The following is an 8,713-nucleotide window of genomic DNA, read 5'->3' on the forward strand; positions in this document are numbered from 1 at the left end:
TCGTGCGGCGTGCTGGTTCGTGCGGCGCATTGTACCTCGTGGTGTGACACGGCGCCTGCGGTGCGAGGGAACCTCCGACTCGCCTTCGACTCGTTTAATTTTCATAAACATCTTGAAGGGGGGCATAGGTCGAAGTGTGTGTTGGTCGTGCGGCGTGTTGGTTCGTGCGACGCGTTGTACCTCGTGGTGTGACACGGCGCCTCCGGCGCGAGGGAACCTGCTTGTTTAATTTTTATATAGCAGGTTGTGTAAAAGGCAAGCTGCTTTGTTTCGAAAGGCATGGGTTTGAAGCATGTGCAGTCACGTCTGCTTAAGAGCTAGGCTTTTGTTGAGGATATATAGGTTTGTGCATGCATTCACATGTGTGGATACTACGAAGGCATTGGTATGTTGCCTCCGGAGGCACGGGTTTGAAGCATGTGAAGTCACGTGAAGTCATTGGTATGTTGCCTCCAGATGCACGGGTTTGAAGCATGTGAAGTCACGTGTGCGTAGGAGCTAGCCACGGTTGAGGCGTTCTTGGTATTTGTGTGTGTGGATATTGCCCGGATGCATGGTGACCCAGGCTTTGGTGGCACAAGGCCATGTCACCTCTGGAGGCACGGGAGGGTGGTCTCCAGAGTCACGCATAAAGGTATGTAGGCATGGTGACCCAGGCTTTGGTGGCACAAGGCCATGTCACCTCTGGAGGCACGGGAGGGTGGTCTTCAGAGTCACGCGTAAGGGTATGTTTGTGTGTGGATATTACCCGGAGGCATGGTGACCCACGCTTTGGTGGCACAAGGCCATGTCGCCTCTGGAGGCACGGAAGGATGGTCTCCAGAGTCACGCTTAAGGGTATGTAGGCATGGTGACCCAGGCTTTGGTCGCACAAGGTCATGTCACCTCTGGAGGTACGGGAGGGTGGTCTCCATAGTCACGTGTAAGGGTATGTTTGTGTGTGGATATTGCCCGGAGGCATGGTGACCCACGCTTTGGTGGCACAAGGCCATGTCGCCTCTGGAGGCACGGGAGGGTGGTCTCCAGAGTCACGCGTAAGGGTATGTGTGTGTCTGTGGATATTACCCAGAGATATGGTGATCCAGGGTTTGGTGGCACAAGGCCATGTCACCTCTGGAGGCACGGGGGTGCTTTCCAGAGTCACGCGTAAGGGTTCGTTTTGGGAGTCACTGTTGTCGTACAAATAAGAAGAGGCATTGTTGTTTATAGTTTACTGGCACTCTCTAATGATGTAAGAGGCACTATTGTTGAAATAGTTCTCTTTTCAACATGAACACGCAGTTTCTAACTACGTTACATAGAAACGCGAGTTATTGATAAACTGTTTTGTCATGTCTAGATAGAATTAGCCTCGCAGGCTAAATCAAAAGTTTTAGTCTTCATTTTTGTTGAAGATCTTGCTAATCTCGTCACCCATTTCACTAGCTTTGACTTGATTCATCTCGCTACTTAAGAGAATGTACATTGTCTCTGCCCTCCAGTCTTCGACCTCATCCTGTGAAATTTTGCCGAGAAGAGAAGTATATTATTAAAGTTTGTGCATATAAGTTGGTTATAAGTAAATATATATAAACTTACTGTCAAATCTTCCAGATCTTCGACAAACTTTTCACCATTGTAGAGGAATGCAAACTTTAAAACAGTAAATGTTGATTCTCCCTTTTCTACCACTGGAACATCTTGCACGGTATGAATCTGCCATCTTGTACCCTTGGCATGTCCTAGTATGATGTTGAAGACTTCTTTAAACCTAAGTACCTAGGAATATTACATTTTGTAATTAATTGTTTAATATTGCAACTTGTAAAACTAAAAAAATTATTATGTATAAATGCTTACGATTGCCGACTTCTGAACATGATATTCCTGAAACTGTCTTTCTCTTTCTTTTTTAGCATCTTCATGTTCCTGAAGAACTCGACGTGCTTCTTTTGGATGCAATTTATCGATGTCTATCTTTTCTTTCTCAAATTCCTCTGAAGTCGTTTCTTGAGGATCAATAATGTGAACTTTGTGTTTGTATTTGTCCAGCACATATAATACATAGCGGTCATGCTTCTCCATTGGAATGAATATCTACGTACAAAATACTTGTTGCTTAGATGACAGTTTAATATAAAGTAATTTAATAGAACGCATATTTTGTGATTTTGTCATGGAGGAAAGGGTTGTTACCATGTTTGCTGTTGAGAGCTTTTTCCGTTGATTTTTCTTGAGATACATGGGAACCAGCTGATTCTTTGTTTTTTGCAATTCATTTTTAAATTTTTTAATACTAGTTTTGTGTTCCTTTAAATCCAATATATGCTGCAAACAATAATTACGATGAAATAACTGTTAGAAAAAGAGTTGTGTAACAATATAAAAAGAGTAGGTGTTGTAATATAGACAATATTTTGCTTCTTAAAAGTTTACCTCTGCAAAGTTTGGGCCTAATATTACTCTGTCGCTCTCTTTTAAATCTTGTCTGCTTTTCCAGATTTCTGCTACGTCATTGAGCACCCTCTTTTTCATATGATGTGGTATGTTCGTTTGTGCTGGTCTTGGACCAAATACTGCCTTCAGTTGGGCTCCAGTAAGTTGCTGCTTTCACTATCCCTCCGGATGCGCCTAAATATAGGTTTGCTGCGACAAGGAGATAAAATAATTTTGAAGGTCACTGTCAGTGAGAAACATATTTTTACATTAACTTTGGCCTCTATCCAACTATTTTGAGGTGCAATAGAAAACAACTCACTTTTTGTATTCCTCCTACCAGCTGTAGCTCATGACTAGATGGAAGAGGTCGGACGCTTCCTTTGTGTGTTGGAAGCAATGAGAATGTTTTGGGTATGGACTGGTGCTTTATCTTTTTTTCCTTTTTGTTTCATCTGTTTATGTCAGCGGAAGCAGAGATGTAATATGTAAGCTCTCGTGATACGAAAGACATTGGTGAACCGTGGGATGGGTAGGTTATTACAAAAAAATATAAGTAGAATTGATTTTCTTACCTTTGTTGGTGGAAAAGAACTTTGAAGTTTCTGATTTGAATTCTTTGATTCTTTCAGGTAGATCCTCGCACTTTACTTGGCTTGTTTCACCAAATATGGCTGTAAAAAGGAACTCTGGTTTCCACTCGTCATCTACATTGCTTTGCTGCATGGAGGTCATTGGATATTCTTTTATTTTTCTTTCATGAGATAATTGAAGTATTCAAGTAGTGTTGCTTGTAAAAATTAAAATTGTTGCTCTTGTACTATTCACTTACATCGAAATCCTCATCATCTTTTATGAGATCAATGTCATTCCAGTATTTTGCAAATTGAACCATGAAGTGTCTGCATTGGGTACCCTGCTGTTTTGGCACGCAAACTCTGTTAGGTGTTTCTGCTATCCTCGACCAGTCCGGTTCGCTATTGGCTCGTAGCTCCGCTTCGCCGTAATGCTTCTTCATGGGTGCGTGCATCCTTTTAATCTGTGATTATGGTTTGGTGTTATTGTTGGGTTTTGCCATTAATAAAGGGAATGCAGAAATTGGAAAACCAACAAGAAAACAAGGTTGAATTGACGTACCAGTTCTGGGTGATCCTTATGGTGTGTTTTCCATGTATTTTTTCCGTCTCCGTTTCTGTGATACAGTGAGTCAAGTATGTCGATGGAGCTCGTGTACTTGTTGAGCACGTACAATGTGTAGTGTTTAACTGTGTTGTGAGGTATCATAATCTGCGGTGTTTGGAGACAGAGTGAGTTAAAATTCATTCTTGTCAGGAGAATTAAATGACATGTAAATGTGCAATATTTAGGAAGAATGAATTATGTTTGTATATTTCTATTTACTTACCGGCTTTTTCTTTAAAAGTTCCTTCCCTGTTACAAGGGGTGCAAACTGTTTCATTATTGATCCGGGCGACGCGCACGGCAGCAGCATTCCATGAGGATGTTGTAGGTGCAAACTGTGAGCCTCGCCACCTGCGGGCAAGCTTCCTCTCTGCACACACGGTTGAAGAGAGACACTGCGAGGACAGGGCCATCTCTGATGCAGACGCCGGAGGCGGGCACACGGGCGAGGACGGCAAGGAAGCCGTTCAGGGAGCGCTCAGGGACCGGGGTGGCCTGCCGAAGCAATTCGTTGAACATGTTGTGTGCGTCTTCCGACCTGAGTGTCCCGGCACGTACACGCTGCATGGCCGCGGCAAAGGCGGCATGGGGTGACCAGGAGCGTGAGGTTGGCGACGTGGGGGTGGGGTGGAGGTGGAGGAGGAGATGTGGCGGAGGAGGCGGAGGCTGGAGATCGGCGTGGCGGAGGAGCGGCGGAGGCGGGACATCGGCGAGGTGCGGAGGTCAGGAGAAAAGGAATGGCGGAGTCAGAGACCAGACTTCATCTAGGCGGCGTCCGGAACGACCGCCGTGTTCGTACGCAGCGAAGAGAGTTTGGAGTTGCACAGCCGAGAGTGTGTGGGTCCCATCTTCCTGTCACACAAATATGCTCCCTTCCTAGTACTTCAAAAGCAGTATCAACAAGCAAATTTAGATATGTTTTCAGTCCCAGCCAGGTTCAGTTTTGCAATGCTTATTGCACCCATGCATGAGCTTTGGTAACCAAATTATGAATGGATACCACATTGTATATAGAGTGTGAACATGTAAGTTTGGAGTCATATATGCATAACGTCGATGAGGATTTAATTCTCGTAGTTTATTCCATTCCAAATCAAAATTAATGCTACAAAATATCAAAGACTACAATGTATAAGACTACATGAAACTCATGTGAATATATCTAGCACATTGGTCTTTAGGTATCTTGCATTGTATTGCAACTTTGAGTAACTAAGTATGGCATCTTCAAAGACAAATAGATTTTATGATTGTGTTGTCATAGCCTTGAAAATAGGTTTAGAAATTAATGTGTGAGTGACAATTCTTTTAGAAGAAATATTTGAGAGAAAATAAGTACGGAAAAGTCTAGAACAAATGAGTGGTGTGATGTGAGATTTGTGCATATTGTTCAGTCAAAATCGTAAAGTGAAAAGGGAATTGTCAATCATTGAGAAGAAAAAAGTTTGGATAACTAAAGCATAGAAGATTCTAAAACAAAGGAGAAGTCTTTGTGTTTTGAGGTTTGTGCATGTTGTGCAACGTAAATCATAAAGTAAAAAAAATGATAACTCATTGAGAAGTAAAAAAAAAGTTTGGATAACTGAAGTATAGAAAACTCTAGAAGAAAAAAGTCAATGAATTTCAATGTTCATGCACATCGAGCATTGTAAAGCATAAAGTAAAAAACAAAGAATGACACTTCATTTAGAAGAAGAAAAAATGAAATTAAAACACAGAAGATCCTAGAACAAAGGAGAAGTGTTTGTTTTTTAGGTTTATGCATTATGCTTAAACTCAACCGTGTGTCTTCTAGGTTGTTGTGGCAAAATCTGGTGGAGCGAAGATGATATCCAACAACTGGTAGTGCTTGGATTTGCCATCTCTATACCGTCAGTTTGGCTTCATCCAACGACTAACGTTTAAATTTATTCACACCCTATGTGGGGAGATATAGGTTATACTAGTAATTGTTAGAACCTTTCTCTCTCTCTCCCTCTCTCTCTCTCTATATATATATATATATATATATGTGTGTGTGTGTGTGTGTGTGTGTGTGTGTGTGTGTGTGTGTGTGTGTGTGTGTGTGTGTGATTCAAATATATTTTCTTATGTTTGCACGTATCATTTTACATGATGGATCCCTACAAGTCACGCGAAGTTGATCAAACAAGCCGCAGAAACAACCGAATTTAAGACCTCTTTGATTTGCAGGATATTAGAAAAGGGTCGTAATAGAAAACGTGTAGAGGATTCTATTGATATGTATATCAGCATCATACATAATTAGTTTTATATCAATGGAAAAAATATTTATAGAGAAAAATATTTAGAATGTAGTATGAAAACCTTACACGAGAAACATCCAACAAATCAGACAAGCCACATGGAAATAGTCACTATGAAAATCCTTTAAATCAAAGAGGCTTTTATGTTTTCTTAATTTGAACTTGTGAGTTGTGACACTTGTAATGATCCACCGCCCATCTTCTTGACCAGCCCTCCCACTGGTTTCCCTCATCTCCTCGGGGCACCATGGCAGGACCTGGTGAGGGGAATCTCAAATTTGGGTTGATGGATAGAGGGGCCGGGGGGTAGATTTTTGGGTTGGGCTTTGTTCGTAGTTTATGTTTCGATGGCTGTGGCAGACCATGCATCTAATAATGTGCATATAGCTCCCTTGACTAGTTAATTTTTCCACCAGTGGCTAATAGGATCGGGGGTTGTGGTCTAGAGGGGTGAATATGCCTGACAATATTTTCTACTCCAAATTTAAGGTTCGCAATTTTCAGCCTGCACTAACGAGGTTTTTTTTCGATGCACTAATGAGGTTGCATAGGGAGACATACAAACAATTCTACAACAAAGTATGTTGGATATATGCCCTAGAGGCAATAATAAAATGATTATTATTATATTTCTTTGTTCATGATAATTGTCTATTGTTCATGCTATAATTGTGTTATCCAGAAATCGTAATACATGTGTGAATACATAGACCACAACATGTCCCTAGTGAGCCTCTAGTTGACTAGCTCGTTGATCAATAGATGGTTACGGTTTCCTGACCATGGACATTGGATGTCAGTGATAACGGTATCACATCATTAGGAGAATGATGTGATGGACAAGACCCAATCCTAAGCATAGCACAAGATCGTGTAGTTCGTCTGTTAGAGCTTTTCTGAATGTCAAGTATCATTTCCTTAGACCATGAGATTGTGCAACTCCCGGATACCGTAGGAGTGCTTTGGGTGTACCAAACGTCACAACGTAACTGGGTGGCTATAAAGGTGCACTACAGGTATCTCCGAAAGTGTATGTTGGGTTGGCATGAATCGAGACTGGGATTTGTCACTCCGTATGACGGAGAGGTATCTCTGGGACCACTCGATAATGCATCATCATAATGAGCTCAGTGTGACTAAGTAGTTGGTCACGGGATCATGCATTACAGAACGAGTAAAGTGACTTGCCGGTAACGAGATTGAACGAGGTATTGGGATACCGACGATCGAATCTCGGGCAAGTAACGTACCGATTGACAAAGAGAATTGTATACGGGATTGCTTGAATCCTCGACATCATGGTTCATCCGATGAGATCATCATGGAACATGTGGGAGCCAACATGGGTATCCAGATCTCGCTATTGGTTATTGGCCGAAGAGTTGTCTCGGTCATGTCTGCATGGTTCCCAAACCCGTAGGGTCTACACACTTAAGGTTCAATGACGCTAGGGTTATTAGGAAGACTTGTATGTGATTACTGAATGTTGTTCGGAGTCCTGGATGAGATCCCGGACGTAACGAGGAGTTTTGGAATGGTCCGGAGGTGAAGATTTATATGTAGGAAGTTGTCATACGGTCACCGAAAAGGTTCAGGGGCATATCGATATTGTATCAGGGCCACCGGAGGGGTTCCGGGGGTCCACCGGGAGGGGCCATCTCTCTCGGAGGGCCTAATGGGTCGTAGAGGAAAGGGAACCAGCCCTACATGGGCTGGGCGCATCCCCCATTGGGCCCATGCGCCTAGGGTTGGGGGGGGGACCCTAAGGGGGGCGCCCCCCTTGCTTGGGGGGCAAGCCCCCTCCCCTTGGCCGCCGCCCCCCCTCTAGATCTCATCTAGAGGGGGCCGGACCCCTTCCTCCTTCCCCTATAAATAGAGGGGCAAGGGGAGGGCTGCACACGACATCCAAGGCACAGCCCCTCCCCTCCCCAACACCTCTCCTCCTCCGCAAGAGCTTGGCAAAGCCCTGCCAGAGTACTGCTGCTCCACCACTACCACGCCGTCGTGCTGCTGTTGGAGCTCTCTTCCTCAACCTCTCCCTCCTCCTTGCTGGATCAAGGCGCGGGAGACGTCATCGCTCCATACGTGTGTTGAACGCGGAGGTGCCGTCCGTTCGGCGCTAGGATCTTCGGTGATTTGGATCACAACGAGTACGACTCTATCAACCCCGTTCTCTTGAACGCTTCCGCTCGCGATCTACAAGGGTATGTAGATGCACTCCTCTCCCTCTCATTGCTAGATGACTCCGTAGATTGATCTTGGTGATGCGTAGAAAATTTTAAATTTCTGCTACGATCCCCAATAGTGGCATCATGAGCTAGGTCTATGCGTACTTTCTATGCACGAGTAGAACACAAGTTGGTGTGGGCGTCGATTTTGTCAATTTACTTGCCGTTACTAGTATTATCTTGATTCGGCGGCATCGTGGGATGAAGCGGCCCGGACCGACCTTACACGTACGCTTACGTGAGACTGGTTCCACCGACTGACATGCACTAGTTGCATAAGGTGGCTAGCGGGTGTCTGTCTCTCCCACTTTAGTCGGATCGGATTCGATGAAAAGGGTCCTTATGAAAGGTAAATAGAAATTGGCATATCACGTTGTGGTTTTTGGTGTAGGTAAGAAACGTTCTTGCTAGAAACATATACCAGCAACGTAAAAACTTGCAACAACAATTAGAGGACGTCTAACTTGTTTTTGCCGCATATGCCGTGTGATGTGATTTGGCCAAAAGGATGTGATGAATGATATATGTGATGTATGAGATTGATCATGTTCTTGTAATATGAATCACGACTTGCATGTCGATGAGTATGACAACCGGTAGGAGCCATAGGAGTTGTCTTAA

The 8,713-nt window shown here is 43.7% G+C and overlaps 1 pseudogene; it reads right to left on the reverse strand.

Annotated features, from left to right (window-relative positions):
• Nucleotides 1–4,304, reverse strand: part of LOC119350897 — a 22,696-nt pseudogene extending 18,392 nt beyond the window's left edge.
• Nucleotides 4,305–8,713: the final 4,409 nt, after the last annotated feature.

The sequence above is a fragment of the Triticum dicoccoides genome, chromosome 1A (assembly GCF_002162155.2).
Source record: "Triticum dicoccoides isolate Atlit2015 ecotype Zavitan chromosome 1A, WEW_v2.0, whole genome shotgun sequence".
Classification (NCBI taxonomy): Eukaryota; Viridiplantae; Streptophyta; class Magnoliopsida; order Poales; family Poaceae; genus Triticum; species Triticum dicoccoides.